General features: G+C 42.2%; 1 protein-coding gene across 1 annotated transcript in view; it reads left to right on the top strand.

Moving 5' to 3' along the window:
• Positions 1-14257, top strand: part of Elavl2 (ELAV like RNA binding protein 1) — a 188576-nt gene that overhangs the window by 154335 nt on the left and 19984 nt on the right. The window contains exon 9 of the transcript XR_003954881.1: positions 437-10813. The gene's annotated coding sequence lies outside the window, so the exon portion shown is untranslated. The remainder of the gene's footprint in view (positions 1-436; positions 10814-14257) is intronic.

The following is a 14257-nucleotide window of genomic DNA, read 5'->3' as shown; positions in this document are numbered from 1 at the left end:
CATAACTCTAATTTTGCTACTGTTATACATGGTGATATAAATATCTGGTAAGCAGTATATCTGATGTTTTCAAAGTTCTTTGAAAATATCATTTGGCAGCCCTCCTCCTGAAGTAGGGAATATGAGAGCCAGGTTGAGGACCAGTGCTTTAGCATAAGAAAACATAAAATAATACATGTTGACTTAAGGCAGATCTAATGAAAGCTGCTTTGTGGCTTTTATTGTATTGATTACTGCTTAACATTATTTCAGAAAGGAATGAAAATCAAGAATTCTGCATGGTTTCCCATTAGTGTATTCCCCTAGATTTGTGTGAATGGGCTGAAGAAAATCCAAAACTGGGGTTCTCGCTCCAAAGTAAAGCTTACAGTGGCAATGTGTAAATGCTTGCCACAGCATTCAATTGGCAGTTTGATGGCAGTACTCTGTGTAGCAGGATCCTGGATGAGACGAGGAGGAATCTGCAGCCATGGAGAACAGATGCGTATGCCAGGGTCCTGGATGAGACGAGGAGGGATCTGCAGCCATGGAGAACAGATGCGTATGCCAGGGTCCTGGATGAGACGAGGAGGGATCTGCAGCCATGGAGAACAGATGCGTATGCCAGGGTCCTGGATGAGACGAGGAGGGATCTGCAGCCATGGAGAACAGATGCGTATGCCAGGGTCCTGGATGAGACGAGGAGGGATCTGCAGCCATGGAGAACAGATGCGTATGCCAGTACCAGGAAGTCAGCTAAGAAAATGCTTTCTTCCCTAATCTCGGCCAGGAAGAGGATGTCTGCGGAACCAATTGTAGGGAAGTAATTCTTTTTCTCCTCTTCCCCTCTGTCTCTGATTGCAGTGATCTTTCCTCTTGCAAGGATCTGGGTAAATACTGGCTCCTTATTGCATGTACGCAGACAAGTAGCTGATGGAGAAGTGCACTTTTAAAAGGATTGATGAGCTTAAAAGACACTCGTTAGAGTGCACCTGGATCCTGCCATGACATCACAGGCGAAGCATCAGCCGCTCTCGGGAAAGCATGGCAGCCTTTTTTCACCTCTTTCTTAACAATGAGACGTAGATTGGGCCTGCTCTCTATTCAAGCATCCTTATGAGTAAATGTCTATTTTTACGAAAGAGCTGCACGTTAAAAATAGCTCCAATCAGTGTGACTCTTTTCCCCCATATGTTAAAAAGTTATGCACGAGTTAAAATATCTCAGATTGCTTAAATTCCTTCAAACGCAAAGCACATTCCTTTTTCACTTGGAGGGGGCTGGACTGGGTAGAGGGGAGGGTTAAAATACAATCAATATGTGTACTGCATACATCGGGGTGAGGGTGGGGCAGTACCTCCTCAACTCTGTGTTTGTTATTTGGTTTGAGACTTCCCAGCAGCAAAGCTTCTAAACTAAATTTGAAATTTCTGACTGTTAAAAAATTCATTAATATTTGGCGGGCACAGTCTTCTTCCTGGAGCGATTGTTTATTTTTGTTGCTGAGAGCAATTAGCTAGAATAGTCACAGTTGCAGCTGTTAGATACTATAAGCTCCAGTGGAGAGCACAAAGGCCTTATGCACATTTAGAGTCTGTATTTGGATTGTTTTTAATGGGCAATTCTTCTGGAGTCTACTGTGTTAGCAAATTTGATTGGGTGATCCTAAGCCAAATTGAGTGTGCGACGGGATCATGAACATGCTGTGTTGATCAGAGTCGAGTCAACACCTTGCTGGTATGTGGAAGCCAAGATGGCTGGGACTGCTCTATGTCTCCATAAGTTTCTGTTTGCATCCTTTCCAAGCAAACCTGGATGTGGTTCATCAAAACGTTATTTTGTTCTTTCAGGGAGTATTTCCTTTTGTGTTCACTTCTTGACTTGTTGGGGCTTTCATGAGGTAGCCTGTGTATGCAACCATGAAAAAGATTTTCATACAGCCTGGTGCCCATTAATTTGCCTTTTCTCAAGTAGCTTACTAGAGAATCTTGGCTCCAATTTAATTCCTGACACTATAAGAACAGCAGCTCAAGTGGAGCGATTGTTGGCTACTTGAATAGTGTCTTCATGCTTGTCTTTATTCATATGGAAGGAAGAGTGTCTACCTACTTCATAGTCATAATGCTTTAGGATTCATACTATTCTCTTAATCTCTCCATTTACTCCCTTGGCTCTCATGGTCCACTGTGAAGCAGGGAAGTTTGCATGACCCCCTTAGAGTTGATGACTGGCCAGTCACCTGCATAAATTCTGTACTTCAGCCATTTGATGATCTTCATATACTGTATATCTTTCTTACTGCTGACTACAGTACCTTGAAGAACTCAGCTTTAGATTGCAAGCTGGTAGAAACGGCTGTCAGGTACAGAGCTAGTTTAGTAGCATGTTCATAGAGGAGAATCAAGGTAGACCAGCCTTTTGGTGTGAAGGTAGCAATGAGGGAATTTTGAAAAGTTTTGGTGATTGTATTCCAAGTGAGAATCTTGGGAGAATACTAAATTCTTGTTTCCTGCTAGCTACCCCAAGTCAATTCAAAGTTATCAGATTTTTTTAGACACTTAAATGTAGGTATTTTTAGACCAGCCTTTCAAATGGCAGTTGATTGACCAGATGACAATCTTTTTGATCAGCCGAGTTACTGAGTCAGGTGGAGTAGTTCTTTAATCATCCTCTCTCCAATAATACCTTTAATATAATTGGGAGGTATTAACACTAGTGAATGGAAATTTCATCTAGCTATTTTAATGAAGTTTTCTTTCCTGAAAATTTTTTTTACTGACTATACCTAAATGTTATCATAGTCTCTTACAGTATTCATATTTAAAATTATCTACATAAAAGTTTCATCAGTGTGCAGTATATTCTTCCCTTATTCCTTCTGAGTGATAATAAGTGTAGTGATATGATCTGCATATGGGTGGCTACATATATGCTTATGGTGTATATATGCATGCTTGCAACTGAGTGCATACATATGTGTATGCATGCATCTAGAGCCAAGAGGCTGATGGTACAGATTTCCCCTGTTACTCCTCACATTGTTTTCTGAGGCAGTGTCTCTTGCAAATCAAAGAGCTTGCCTACCCAACTTGTTTGTGGGTGCTCCTATGGCTTTGCACTTTATCTATTAGCCATCTCTCTAGCCCCATCTTGATGGATTTCTTATTACTTCAGGCTCTAAAAATGTCTTGAAACAAAAAAATATGCTTATGCATCAAAAATGTTAGACTTGAAAGATGCATATTAGTCATTTTGAATATTGAGATTTAGTTGTAGTGTGATAACAGCTTAAATAAATTAGTAAAGGACCCATTAGTCCCCACTATCTAAGTTGAAGTGCACACCCGTGCATGGATAAGGGTGTTTTCTAAAATGAACTATACAGTATTTGGGGACAGCATTTGATTACTTATCACCACTGCCTCAGGGGCTTCAGCATCATGTGAACTTAGTTCCCAAATCCGATTTCTAATAGCTATAATAGTATACAGAATAAAAGCACTAGTTTCTGTTCCCTAAGGTCCTGTTACCCTAAATATTATCTGTGGATCACCAGCATTCAGGCCACACAAGAACTTATTAAAACTTACGTACTTTGACAGGCCCACAACTGTGTATGGAAATATCTACTTCCCCAAAGATTTTAGGTGGTCTGTGCTCACAAAAATTTGAGAAATACTCAAAAGACTGTGGTGGCTCTCAAGCTTGAATGTACTTAAGGCTGACGCAGAACTTGCTAGAATAAAGAGCCCTGGACCCATGTAATGGCTTTGAGGTTTGGGAAGAATACACATGCTGGGAGATAGTCTTCCTCTAGACGTTTTGTAGCACTGGCTGGGGTGCCTCCAGAGCCAGGGTATTCCAACTATCATTGCAAGGGCTGAGTTCAATGAGAGTAAGATCTTTATGGCCAGATCTAGATCCTTTCATGAAGGTCTAAGGATGGGGCTTGGGAAGCTTACAAAGACTAGGGTGATGAAAAGTGTCTATAGTCATTAGAGGAAGAGCTGATCTATAGGAAGATTGAATAGGACAGGGCAACAGTTTCCAACAAGCTGTTTAATGGGTTGACCAGAGTCTTTGCTTATTTCATCTATCAAAAAGAAAAAAATTGCACATCTCAGCTTTTCTAAGATGCCACTTGATTCCAAGAAGAAACTCAGATAACTTCTCATCCCTCCCCCTGCCAAACAATGAAGAGCAAACACAGACCAGAACTCAGGAGCTGACACAGCCATCTTCCTTTCCCTTTTTAAATTGCTTTAGAACAGTTCTTGGCAGCTGGCTTGGCTGCCTACTGCTTTACCTTTAGGTGTTTTCATGTGTCCACCCAGTGAGAGTGTAGCTACCTTTGAGGCTCTTGACCAGTGTGCTGATCAACTCTGTTAGAAGTACAGGCTCCCTGACATCACTCCTGTTTCCTTGTAAGATTGTAGGGTATGGCTTCTGGATGGATATTTAATGGGGACTGACATGTGTTCATGTCAACATGAGAATTATTTAGGTTAAAATATATTTTTTATTTGTATTGGGAAAAAAATTAAACAACAGAGGAACTGGAAGATTAACATTGGTTTTTTTCCAATGCCCCCCCCCAATAAAACACTAAAACCATTATTTCTCTTTTGTGTTGGCACTGTATAAATGATGTGTTTAATGGAAAACAGAACAACAGAAAACCTCTTCTCTATTTGTAGTGGGCACAATATTAACCATGTTTGTTCTTTGAAGAAACTTGGGTACATGAGAAAGGGCATTTTGCCTTCAATTTTCAGATAAGCCCTTAAGAAAAAGTTAGTCATTCAGAGATGTACAGAGTATCTGCTAAGATGTGACAGGCATGTTTTGTTTTGAGTTTTTTGTTTTGTTTTGCTTTGTTTTTTATTCCTAATAAATGTATTTTGTTTCAGCTTATATAAGTGTCTTTTCTTTAGGACAGTAGTCAAGTTAAAGTTATAAGAATATTTTCTGAAAAGCATGTCCCAGGAATTCCTGGATTGTTTTGTTCATTTTAGGTGTGTGTGTGGGGGGGGGGTGCTTGTATGAGTGTGTATGTTTGCAACCTACTATCAGATAAGGTGTTTGTCAAAAGGCCACTAGATTATTCTGGGGGTGTTAGTTGTAAAGGCTAAAAGAAAGCCAGTTCTTCACTGAAGATCCTCTTGTTTTAATGTATTAATTCTTAGAAATTTTTATAATTCTATTTTGATCATATTTACCCCCATCTCCTCCCAGGCCATCGTGTCTTCATTTTTTAGAAACTCAATCTAAGTCCAGTTTTTGTTGCCTATATTCTCTTAGTTATGTGACCATCCACTAAATCACAGTCAAGCTACTACAACCTTCTTTTATCTTAGGCCTGTATAAAGCACCGAAGAGTTCTACAAAACAAGGTATTGGCATTCTGCTCTCTACTGCTTAGGAAACAAGGAGGTCACTTACTTAAAGAGCTGTATTTGAAATTTGGGCTTTAAACATAAGCTGCCCAAACCATTCTCAACACGAAAATGCAGAGACTTGGCACAGTGATGCATACGTGCAGTGCTAGCACTTGGAAGACAAGAGAACTGGGAGTAGAGACAAACCTGAGCTATAGAGAGAACCTGTCAGAGAAGGGAGGGAATGAGCGAATGAGAGCCCTGAATGCCATGTGAAATAGGTCAAGTGGCTAATGGAGTACTTACTGGTGATATGGAGGTGAGCCGAATGAGGCTTGGGCTGCAGGGTTTGCTAGATGTACAAAGGTGGTGAGTGGCAGGGCCTAAGGTGGTCACACTTGATTGTGTTGTCTCTTGTTTCTTCCAGCATGGTGTGCTTTCTTATCTCTGACCAAACAGTTTGTCAAAATTGTTTGAAAGAAGCTGGAAAGGAGACCAATTAGCTTATCTGAAGATGATATTGTTTCATTACAAGCGCTGTGGATACAGCAGCCGGCCATGTTTCCTTCTGCTTTCTTACCCACTCACCCTTTCAGCATGGACAGCAGGGAGCTATGTGCTGACTGAGAACCACCTACAAATAGCTGGAGTCTGATGATAATCAAAATCCATGGCTTCGAAGCTTAATTGTTAGAAGTATAAATATGTTAAGGCCCTGCCTGTTCTGAAGTTAAATATTCTTCCCAGGAGATGGATGGGTGGGTAGTCTGTGCTTATTATAAAGGATCTGCTGGCTTGTGTTGCAGCTTCATGGTTGTATCGTTAATCTTTGGTTGTACGGAGCAGGAGGTTACAGTTAGCCCTGGGGAGTTTCTAGCCCCCCCCCCCTTTTTTTTCTGGAGACCTTTGGAGTCTAAAGGTTGGATCAGGTTTGAATTCCATGGCCTTATTGCTTCAGGGATGCTCTTTTCTTTCTAGAGGGTGACCTTGCTTTTGCGGTGACCTGTTGTTCTTGAATTTCTGATTCTGTCTAGTTATGTAGGGGACTGTTCTTCCTGTCTGGTCTACCCCAGCCTTGGGAAGTGATTTGTCAACTCTGCCCTAGAGCCGGCTGGAGAGAGTTGGCAAACTCTCCTGCCCTGCTGTGAATCCCTCAGGCTTGTGAGGGAGGACAGATGGTAGGGCTAAGCTCGGAGCCACCTCTCTACGTAATGATGAAAAATGACCAGGCTCCTGGTAAATGGAAATCAGGATCCAAGCAACTTTGAATTCTGGGAAATGACTTTGAAATCAACCTGGAGTGAAGGAAGAGTTGTTTTTTTCTTAATTAACAGTCTGCCCTTGTTATGTTTTGCACTTGAATGTAGGAAAGGTTTTCCTACATGTGTGCTCACCCAGGTGCATACTGTACTTGGACTGCTGAGCCCAGGAGGTAGTCCTGTGTGTTCTTTGGGGTATAAGTAATGTCTGTAAATGCCAGGGATGCCTGGCAGGTTCTCAGAAGGGTGTAGAGTTGCCCTCTGTGGGTCATGAGCATCATGAGATTCACTGTGTACGTGGCCCTCTTCAGGTTTGCCTGCCTCCCCCATCACTCTCACTAAAGTCGTGGTGCCTGGCAGTCCATGCCTCCAGGCTCCTGTGTCTGAAGTCAGTAGTATCATGTAGTCTCTAGGAGATCCTCTCCTCGTGTTGTCTCCATGAAGCATGATATTGGGGCTCTTGTATCTCCCATCTTACTTCTCTATTATTCCTATCCTTAAGTTGTCCGTTTGTCCTCCAGGACCATAGCCACAAAGGCAATCGATCTGTGGAATATAGCATCCTAGCCTCATCTCTGCTCTACCCATCTTGTCTAACCCATGAGTTATTTGGTTAAAGTTTATAATTTCTATAGGCATTCATTTTTTTCTCCTTTAAGAATGATACCTACCTCAAAGTATTGATGAAACTATCAGCATAATTCCTGATACTAGGTACATGTTCGAAAGATGTTAGCTGTTGGGCTGAAATACAGCATAGCAGATAAGAGTACTGGCTGCTCTTCCAGAGGACTTGGGTTTGATTCCTAGCATACACATGGTGGCTCACTACCATCTCTTAACTCCAGTCCCAGGGGATCCAGTGCCATCTTTTGGCCTCCCCAAGCACCAGGTATAGACATGGTTCATAGACATACATGCGAGCAAAACACCCATACATATATAATTTTTTAAACAATTGAAAAACATGCTTGCTGCTATTTCTCTTATTACTATTGTTTCCCTTACCACCCAAAGAAGAAAATGAACAAATCTCTTTGCTGAAGGAATAAAATAAAGTAAAATAAAATGGTAGCCCTATGACTACCATTGTCTTCGTCCTAACCATTGGAGGCTGTGTTGAGTTCAGTAAACAGTGACATTATAAGATGTAAGGCTTTCCTTTGCTTGGAGCTTTATTGTGGGCCTAAGCATTGCCTACAAACCTGAGGCTGTCTACTTGTCTGGAAGTAAAGAATTTGGTCTATGAGAGGGGTTCCACACCCAGTCTCAAGTTTTTGGAGGATTGTTAGACTAGGATAAAAATCACATGTGTCTGATAGTGTCCCTAAGTAGCACACTTACTGTCTCTGTTACCAACTAATTATAAACAGAAAGTGACTTTCTGGGAGACTTGATAAAATCAACAAAAAAAAAAAAAAAAAAAAAAAGAGCATGCCCCATCTTCTTTTGTTTTGTTTCGACACAGAGTTTCACTGTGTCTTGCAACCCAGGCTGGTCTTGAATAAGCTGTGTAGCTCAGCCTCCCAAATCTAAGAATATGGGCCTGAGCCACTGCACCCAGCTGCGGGTCACAGTCTTGACCCTATCTTTCACACGTTGATGACAAAGGCTGTCTGGGTTCTTCCTTGCCAACACCAATACCTGGAGAAGGTTTGTCTCTGGATGCTTCACCATGCCCAGTGCCCTGCTGCTGCTTTTCAGAAAGGGAGAAGTAAAAAGTAATTATTAAGAAAACTTCCCCACCGTCCCTGCTGCGGCTTCCTCTGACAGGCAAGTTCTTAAACAAGCATCTTGATATTTCAGCAGATGGTGCCGAGGTTTGTTAACGCAGCCTGCGGTATTCCCAGTTCGATCCTGCATTTCTGGATTCTTTGTAATTAGCTCACAACATGGGTGAAAGTGAGCTCAGTGTAATCTAAACCCAGGGAGCTTGGAAAAGCAACATCTGGCAGAGGAGGCAGGGCAGCTTCCCTCGCACTGCTTTCAGGGGAGTGGCCCCAGAGGTAAGCTTCAGGAGATTAACAGCAGTGAGAAGTCATTGCAGCTGGGTTCTGTATTCTGCCCTGGCCGCCCATTTGCTTCCAGGAACAATGCAACCAAGTATTAGCTTTCATTTATAAAGCCCTTTGTCCCTTTGTCCCCAGCCTAGTCTCAGGAAAATCAAATCTTGGTTCCCGCTGAACCAAGTGTTCATTCTCCTTGTGATGGCTAATTTAGTTTGTCAGCTTAAGCTATGTCTGGGACATCATTAAGCAGACCTTTGGGGATTTCTTAACTGAAGGGGGAAAGCACATTTTGAATGTGGGTGGCATTGTCTCTGGGCAGAGGTCCCTATCTCAATGGGAGAGGGGAAAAGGAGAACACAAGCCGAGTTGAGAACAGCCTGTACCTCTTTCTGCTTCCTGACCTACCTAGATGTGAACAGGCACCCTTCTCTTTCTGCTCTGCCTTGCCTGCCCCGCCACAGTGAGCTGTACCTTCTCCACTCTTAAGTCTAAAGAAGTCTTTCCTCCCACAGTTGCGTTCAGGTATTCCATTACAGCAGAGAGCAAAGTATCGGAAAAAGTCCTTACCGTTATGTGTGATTAGAAATCCTATACGGAAGATTGCTACCATTTTAGAAAAAATACAGAAACGAGATTTTATAAGCAAACAGCATTTCTAGTTAAGTTGTGAGTCTAGATGTGAGCAAGAGACTTTACCACTTTAAGTATGATACTATGTTCCTAGTGGTATAGGAAGTGATACTTTCTTTGTAGAAGAGACTGTTACATCCAATAGATACTGGTGGATATGTAAGTGGTCCCTAGTGGATTAATGTGATACAGCATCCTCTGCAGAGGCCTCCAGTTATTGGAAGTAGTGATGCCCTTCCCCATGATGTGGGACCTGGGAGACACAGTGCTGGTTGGCCATATGTTCACAACACATCCCATACAAGGTTTGGGGACCCAGATAGGAATTCTAGTACCTCCAATGATAGGGAGAATGGGCATGGAATGTGATCTTTTTAAACTGGAATTCTCTTTTTCTCTAAGTGCATGATTCAGAAGAAAGTTCTTGTGATGTCTTCTCTAGTACACCTTTGTGTCTTCGTCTACTAGCGACTGTTTTCTTAGCAGGCATCTCACTCAGTATTGATAAGTTCACATTAAGGAGTCATTGTAGATCGCTTTAAAAAAACGGTTTAATGACTTACACATTTCCACTCTATCCCCGAAGTGAAGCTACAAGGAACTCAGTTATTTTGTTTTTATAGAAAAGGAATTCTGAGAGTACCTGGGCAGTAAACAGTGGAACAGGGGTTTCACACCACGTTTATAAGACTTCAGAAGTCTCTTGATTGAGGCTAAATGAAAAGAGTCTGTCGGCACTGGCTTCCCTTACTGCCTCTGCTTCTGGTTGTCTGACTTCCCCCCTATGTATAATCTTAATTTTATCTCTTTCCTATTTATGTGCCAGTATTCCATGCTGCAAAGTATTAGTAATGGAACAGAGGAAAACCTCAGACCAGAGCTCTAATTAACACTGTAAATTTATGGTCTATTGTTCAGGGGGAAAACACCCTTTGGCACAACAAGGACAGGATATCAATGATGAGTTGGGAGGTTTAAGGATAGAATCCCTACTGCCCCAAGTGGAGGACGGCAGGCTGCTGTTTATCAGGCTAAAAGGTTTGCTCCTGCTGTGTACATGGAGGGCTATCAAGGTTGTCTCCTACAGCCAGGAAATAGTGTCAGGAAAGTGAGGGAGTTCTCTGAAAAGGGCTCTCTAAGTGAGGGTGTCTCACTGATTTCATGCTTAGAACTAACTTCATCTGAGTTTCCTGTCTCAATGGCCAATGTGGGATTAATGGCCAACGTATTAACGTTTCTGTAGTAAATACCCAAAGCTTGGGCGCTGGGACCCAGGATTCCTTTCCTGAATGCTAGGCAAAGTTACTCCCAAGGAATCCTCGTTGGCCAGATGGATCAGGGACGAATTTCCAGAATTAGTGCTGCACAGAGAATTCTCTCTTGTGGACTAATTCTCCTCCCCCTCTCTGAGGACCATCTGTCTCAGGGGCACAAGAAGAAATGGGCATCTGTTCAGATCTGTGCGGTTGGTGCCTGGACCTGTTCCTATAATCCTTCCAGCAGAGGACTGAGACATCTTTGGAGCAACCCCCAAATTTTAAAGTACTGTGGCCTTCAGGTAGGAATTGTAGAATGAATACAAAATAATTTGGGTGCGAGTGGGCTAAGACTGTGGATCAGGGTGAAGCACTTGCTATGCAAATATGAGGAACTCCATTTAGAGTGCCATGGTGGTGTATACCTGTAATCCCAGGGGTAGTGACAAAGTGGGGTGGGATGATCATTGTGACTTTCTGGCCAGCCACAATAATTAAATCAGAGAGATTCAGATCCAGTGAGAAGTTTTGTCTGGAAAATAGGACTCCAGACATCAGCCTTACATGTATGCACATGAAACCACTCCATACCCAACGTACACATGAACATTTATACATTCATACACTACACATACAGACACACACATTATTTTTTAAGAACCTGGTTTTATAGAACAGAACATGTGATCTACCGTTCTAGAGCCAAAGATAAAGTATTTTCTATAAAGAAGTAGTATTTTAGACTTTGCGGCAATATAATTTGTGCTATAACTACTATCCTGATATTACTCCGAAGAACATTTCTGTTGATAATGTATAAGGAAGTAATGTGGCTGTGTTCCAATAAAACTTTATTTGCAAAATGGCGATGATTGGCAGAATTTGGTCTGCAGGCCGTGGTTTGTACCTTACAACTACTAGTATTCAGTATATGTGGGAGATTTCTCCCATCTAAAAATTATTATTCATACAGTATATTGATATATCAGCTGATGTCAAATTTGTATTCCTTAAATTTTAAACGTGTGTATGTGAATGTGCATGCTTGCAGCTGTGCATGGCAGGCGTGGAGGTGAGAGGAGTCAGGTTAATCTCGGGTCAGCAGGTTTTTGGCAAGCACCCTTACCTGTTCGAAAGCCTCACTGTTCCGTCCCTTGCTTTTAAGGATTGTGTCTAAATGGCTGCCCTCCTCCACTCTGCTGCTCTCTGTTTATTCTCAGGCTTCTTTATTTGAAACTCGGATTTCAAAGTGATGTCCGATGTAGCGCCAGGTACCTTTGAATATCAATCAGAACCATTTAGATATGATACTTAAAACCAAGCTTGACTAGTTTGGTCTCAGGGCTTTGCTGAGTGTGCTGCGTGAAGAAGGAGTTAACATTGTTGAATAGACTGTACTTTCCTTCTAGGCTTTTCCCATATGTGGGTTGGAGTTAGTTGTTCAGCATGAAACTAACAACTTCCTTCCGGAGATGCTGTGGGTGGCTCAGCATATCGCAGGCACAGGGATGGATTTCGGCCCAGTACCTTTGTTCCCTTTCCTGGTTTGGCGCTGAGAGGATGCACTGAGAGGGGATAGCTGCAGATGTGAAGACCCTAACATTGTCAGTTCCAGCAGAGCTGATGGTCCCTGTCCCTTGGTGGGCTTAAATGCTTTATCTCCAGACTCAGGGTGAACAGTCAAGGCTCGGAGAATGGATTAAAAGTTGTTTACATTACAAGCTAGAATGTGACTGTCAATCAAATGTCCTACGTGACTTTGTTTCATGTCCTATCTTTCCATTCTTTGTGGGGAGTGAGTGGTAGTAATTGTGCCCATCTGACAGTTCTGCTTATACTGGTCAATTAAGAAAGGCAACGTTCTATGAAGTCTGCTATTACTCTTTTTCTTTGTGACCAGGGATATGGGGAAAGTAGAGATAATTTTTGTTGTTGTTGTTGGTGGTGGTGGTGGTTGGTTAAAGGACAATGTTAGTTAACATCTCGACATCATTTCCTTCAGCTGGTGAGTCAAAAGACCCATCAGTTGTCTCTACTCCACTTAAATATCTCAGTGTTGGATACATCAAATGCTAACAGCATCTTTCTGCACCAGAGATTTGCTTTTGCTAGAAGTCACTGCCAGGCAACAAGGAGAAGAATGAATGAACACTGGAGAGTGGAAGAGAGGTGGAACATGAGTGAGGACTTTTCTATACAACTCCCGTCGGTCCAGTGAACTCCAAGCCTCTGTGCAGCTATTGGCAATTAATAGGAATTATGCAGAAGTCAATGAAAATAGTAATTAGAATAATTGCCTCTGATCTTCTTGGGCTGTATTATATTTATTCACTTAACATATTTCATATTGACAGATGTGTCTGGAGTCTTACAAAGGACCTCTGTCCAAGAAGAGAGGAGGAGGGTAGGAAATATTATTGGCATATATTTTTATTTTTCAGTGTTTAGAAATTGAAGATTCTTGCTACTATACTGTTCTTCAGGATTGCAGAGAGAGTTAAGAAAAAAGATGTATGTCTATAAAATAAAAATCAATTTATTTACAATTTCGCAAATAAAAGCAATATTTTCAGGTTACAGGAAATAGTCATCTTTTCATGCTCCCTAAGCATAAAAAATCTTATTGCAAGATGTAATAAACTCCTCACTTGCCTCTTAAGAGGATAAGAAAGGTAGTCAGGAATGAATGGTCCATGAGGACTGATGAGGACAGGTCTGTCAGGGTGCTGTGGAGGATGAAGGGACTCTTCTCGCCTCCCTGGTAGGAACAGTAAATAAGCCAAGGCTCATAAAGATGAAGGGACACAGTAGGACATATTTTCTAAGCAGGGAGAGGTAGTGCAAGTATTTGCAGACAGCAGAAATGAAGGAAGAATACAGAGGTTGAAGAATGGTCCAGGAGCTCCTTTTAACCATAGTGTAGGGAGGAGGCTTGGAATCGCATACAGTGTAGGATTCAGTGTTTCTGAACAAGGACTGAACATGGATGGGCCTTTACTCTGTGTGAGTCATGGAAGGCCTGCTTGGACTGCTATCACTGTGACAAATACCTAAGAGAAACAACTGAACAGGTCCTTCTCTGTCCAACCCACCCAGGAAACATGATCAACCAGATTACGTGTCGCATGCGCCATCTGTGATGGTGGGATCTGTGTCTGTTTCCCTCCACTTCCTCTCATAATTACTATGTAGAGATAGACGCATACTTACTCTAGACTGAACTCTAACCTGTGCTGCACGTCTGACTGGCTTCCATCCCCAGGACAGCACAGTGTACATCCTTGAACCCCACAGTCAGCAGAGTAAAATCTATTCTATAGATTTGTCATGACAGCTAAGTCAGATAAGGCAAAGCTTCTCCAGATCCTGATGTTGGCTGTTGATATGGCTCCGTGGAGACCTACTAAGAGTAATAGTGATTGCTTCTGAGTCAGAAAGGACAACTCCCTTAACGGATGATGTGCAGGGTGTATAGCGTGTAGTGGGCAGATGTTCAGATGGCGAGTTCTTCAGCATTTGTAGAGATGTGGAATGTAGTAGGAAGCCTACTGCAGTAGCACAGCTATGTATGGAGACTTAGTATTCAGGCATACCAGAAACGATCGCCTCTTTCTTGCCCTGTGAAATTTTAGAATGAATCTTGTTTCCAGACCTCAGGAAATCACCTGTTTCTCGATCACAAATTACCTCAGATCCTCCCTCCCTATGGCAGGGTCACGGGGAAGCTACCCTAACAGAGGAATGAT

Source organism: Mus musculus, chromosome 4 (assembly GCF_000001635.26).
Source record: "Mus musculus strain C57BL/6J chromosome 4, GRCm38.p6 C57BL/6J".
NCBI classification, from domain to species: domain Eukaryota; kingdom Metazoa; phylum Chordata; class Mammalia; order Rodentia; family Muridae; genus Mus; species Mus musculus.
The sequence above is the reverse complement of the archived record's forward strand: the minus strand, read 5'-3'. Positions and strand labels throughout refer to the sequence as shown.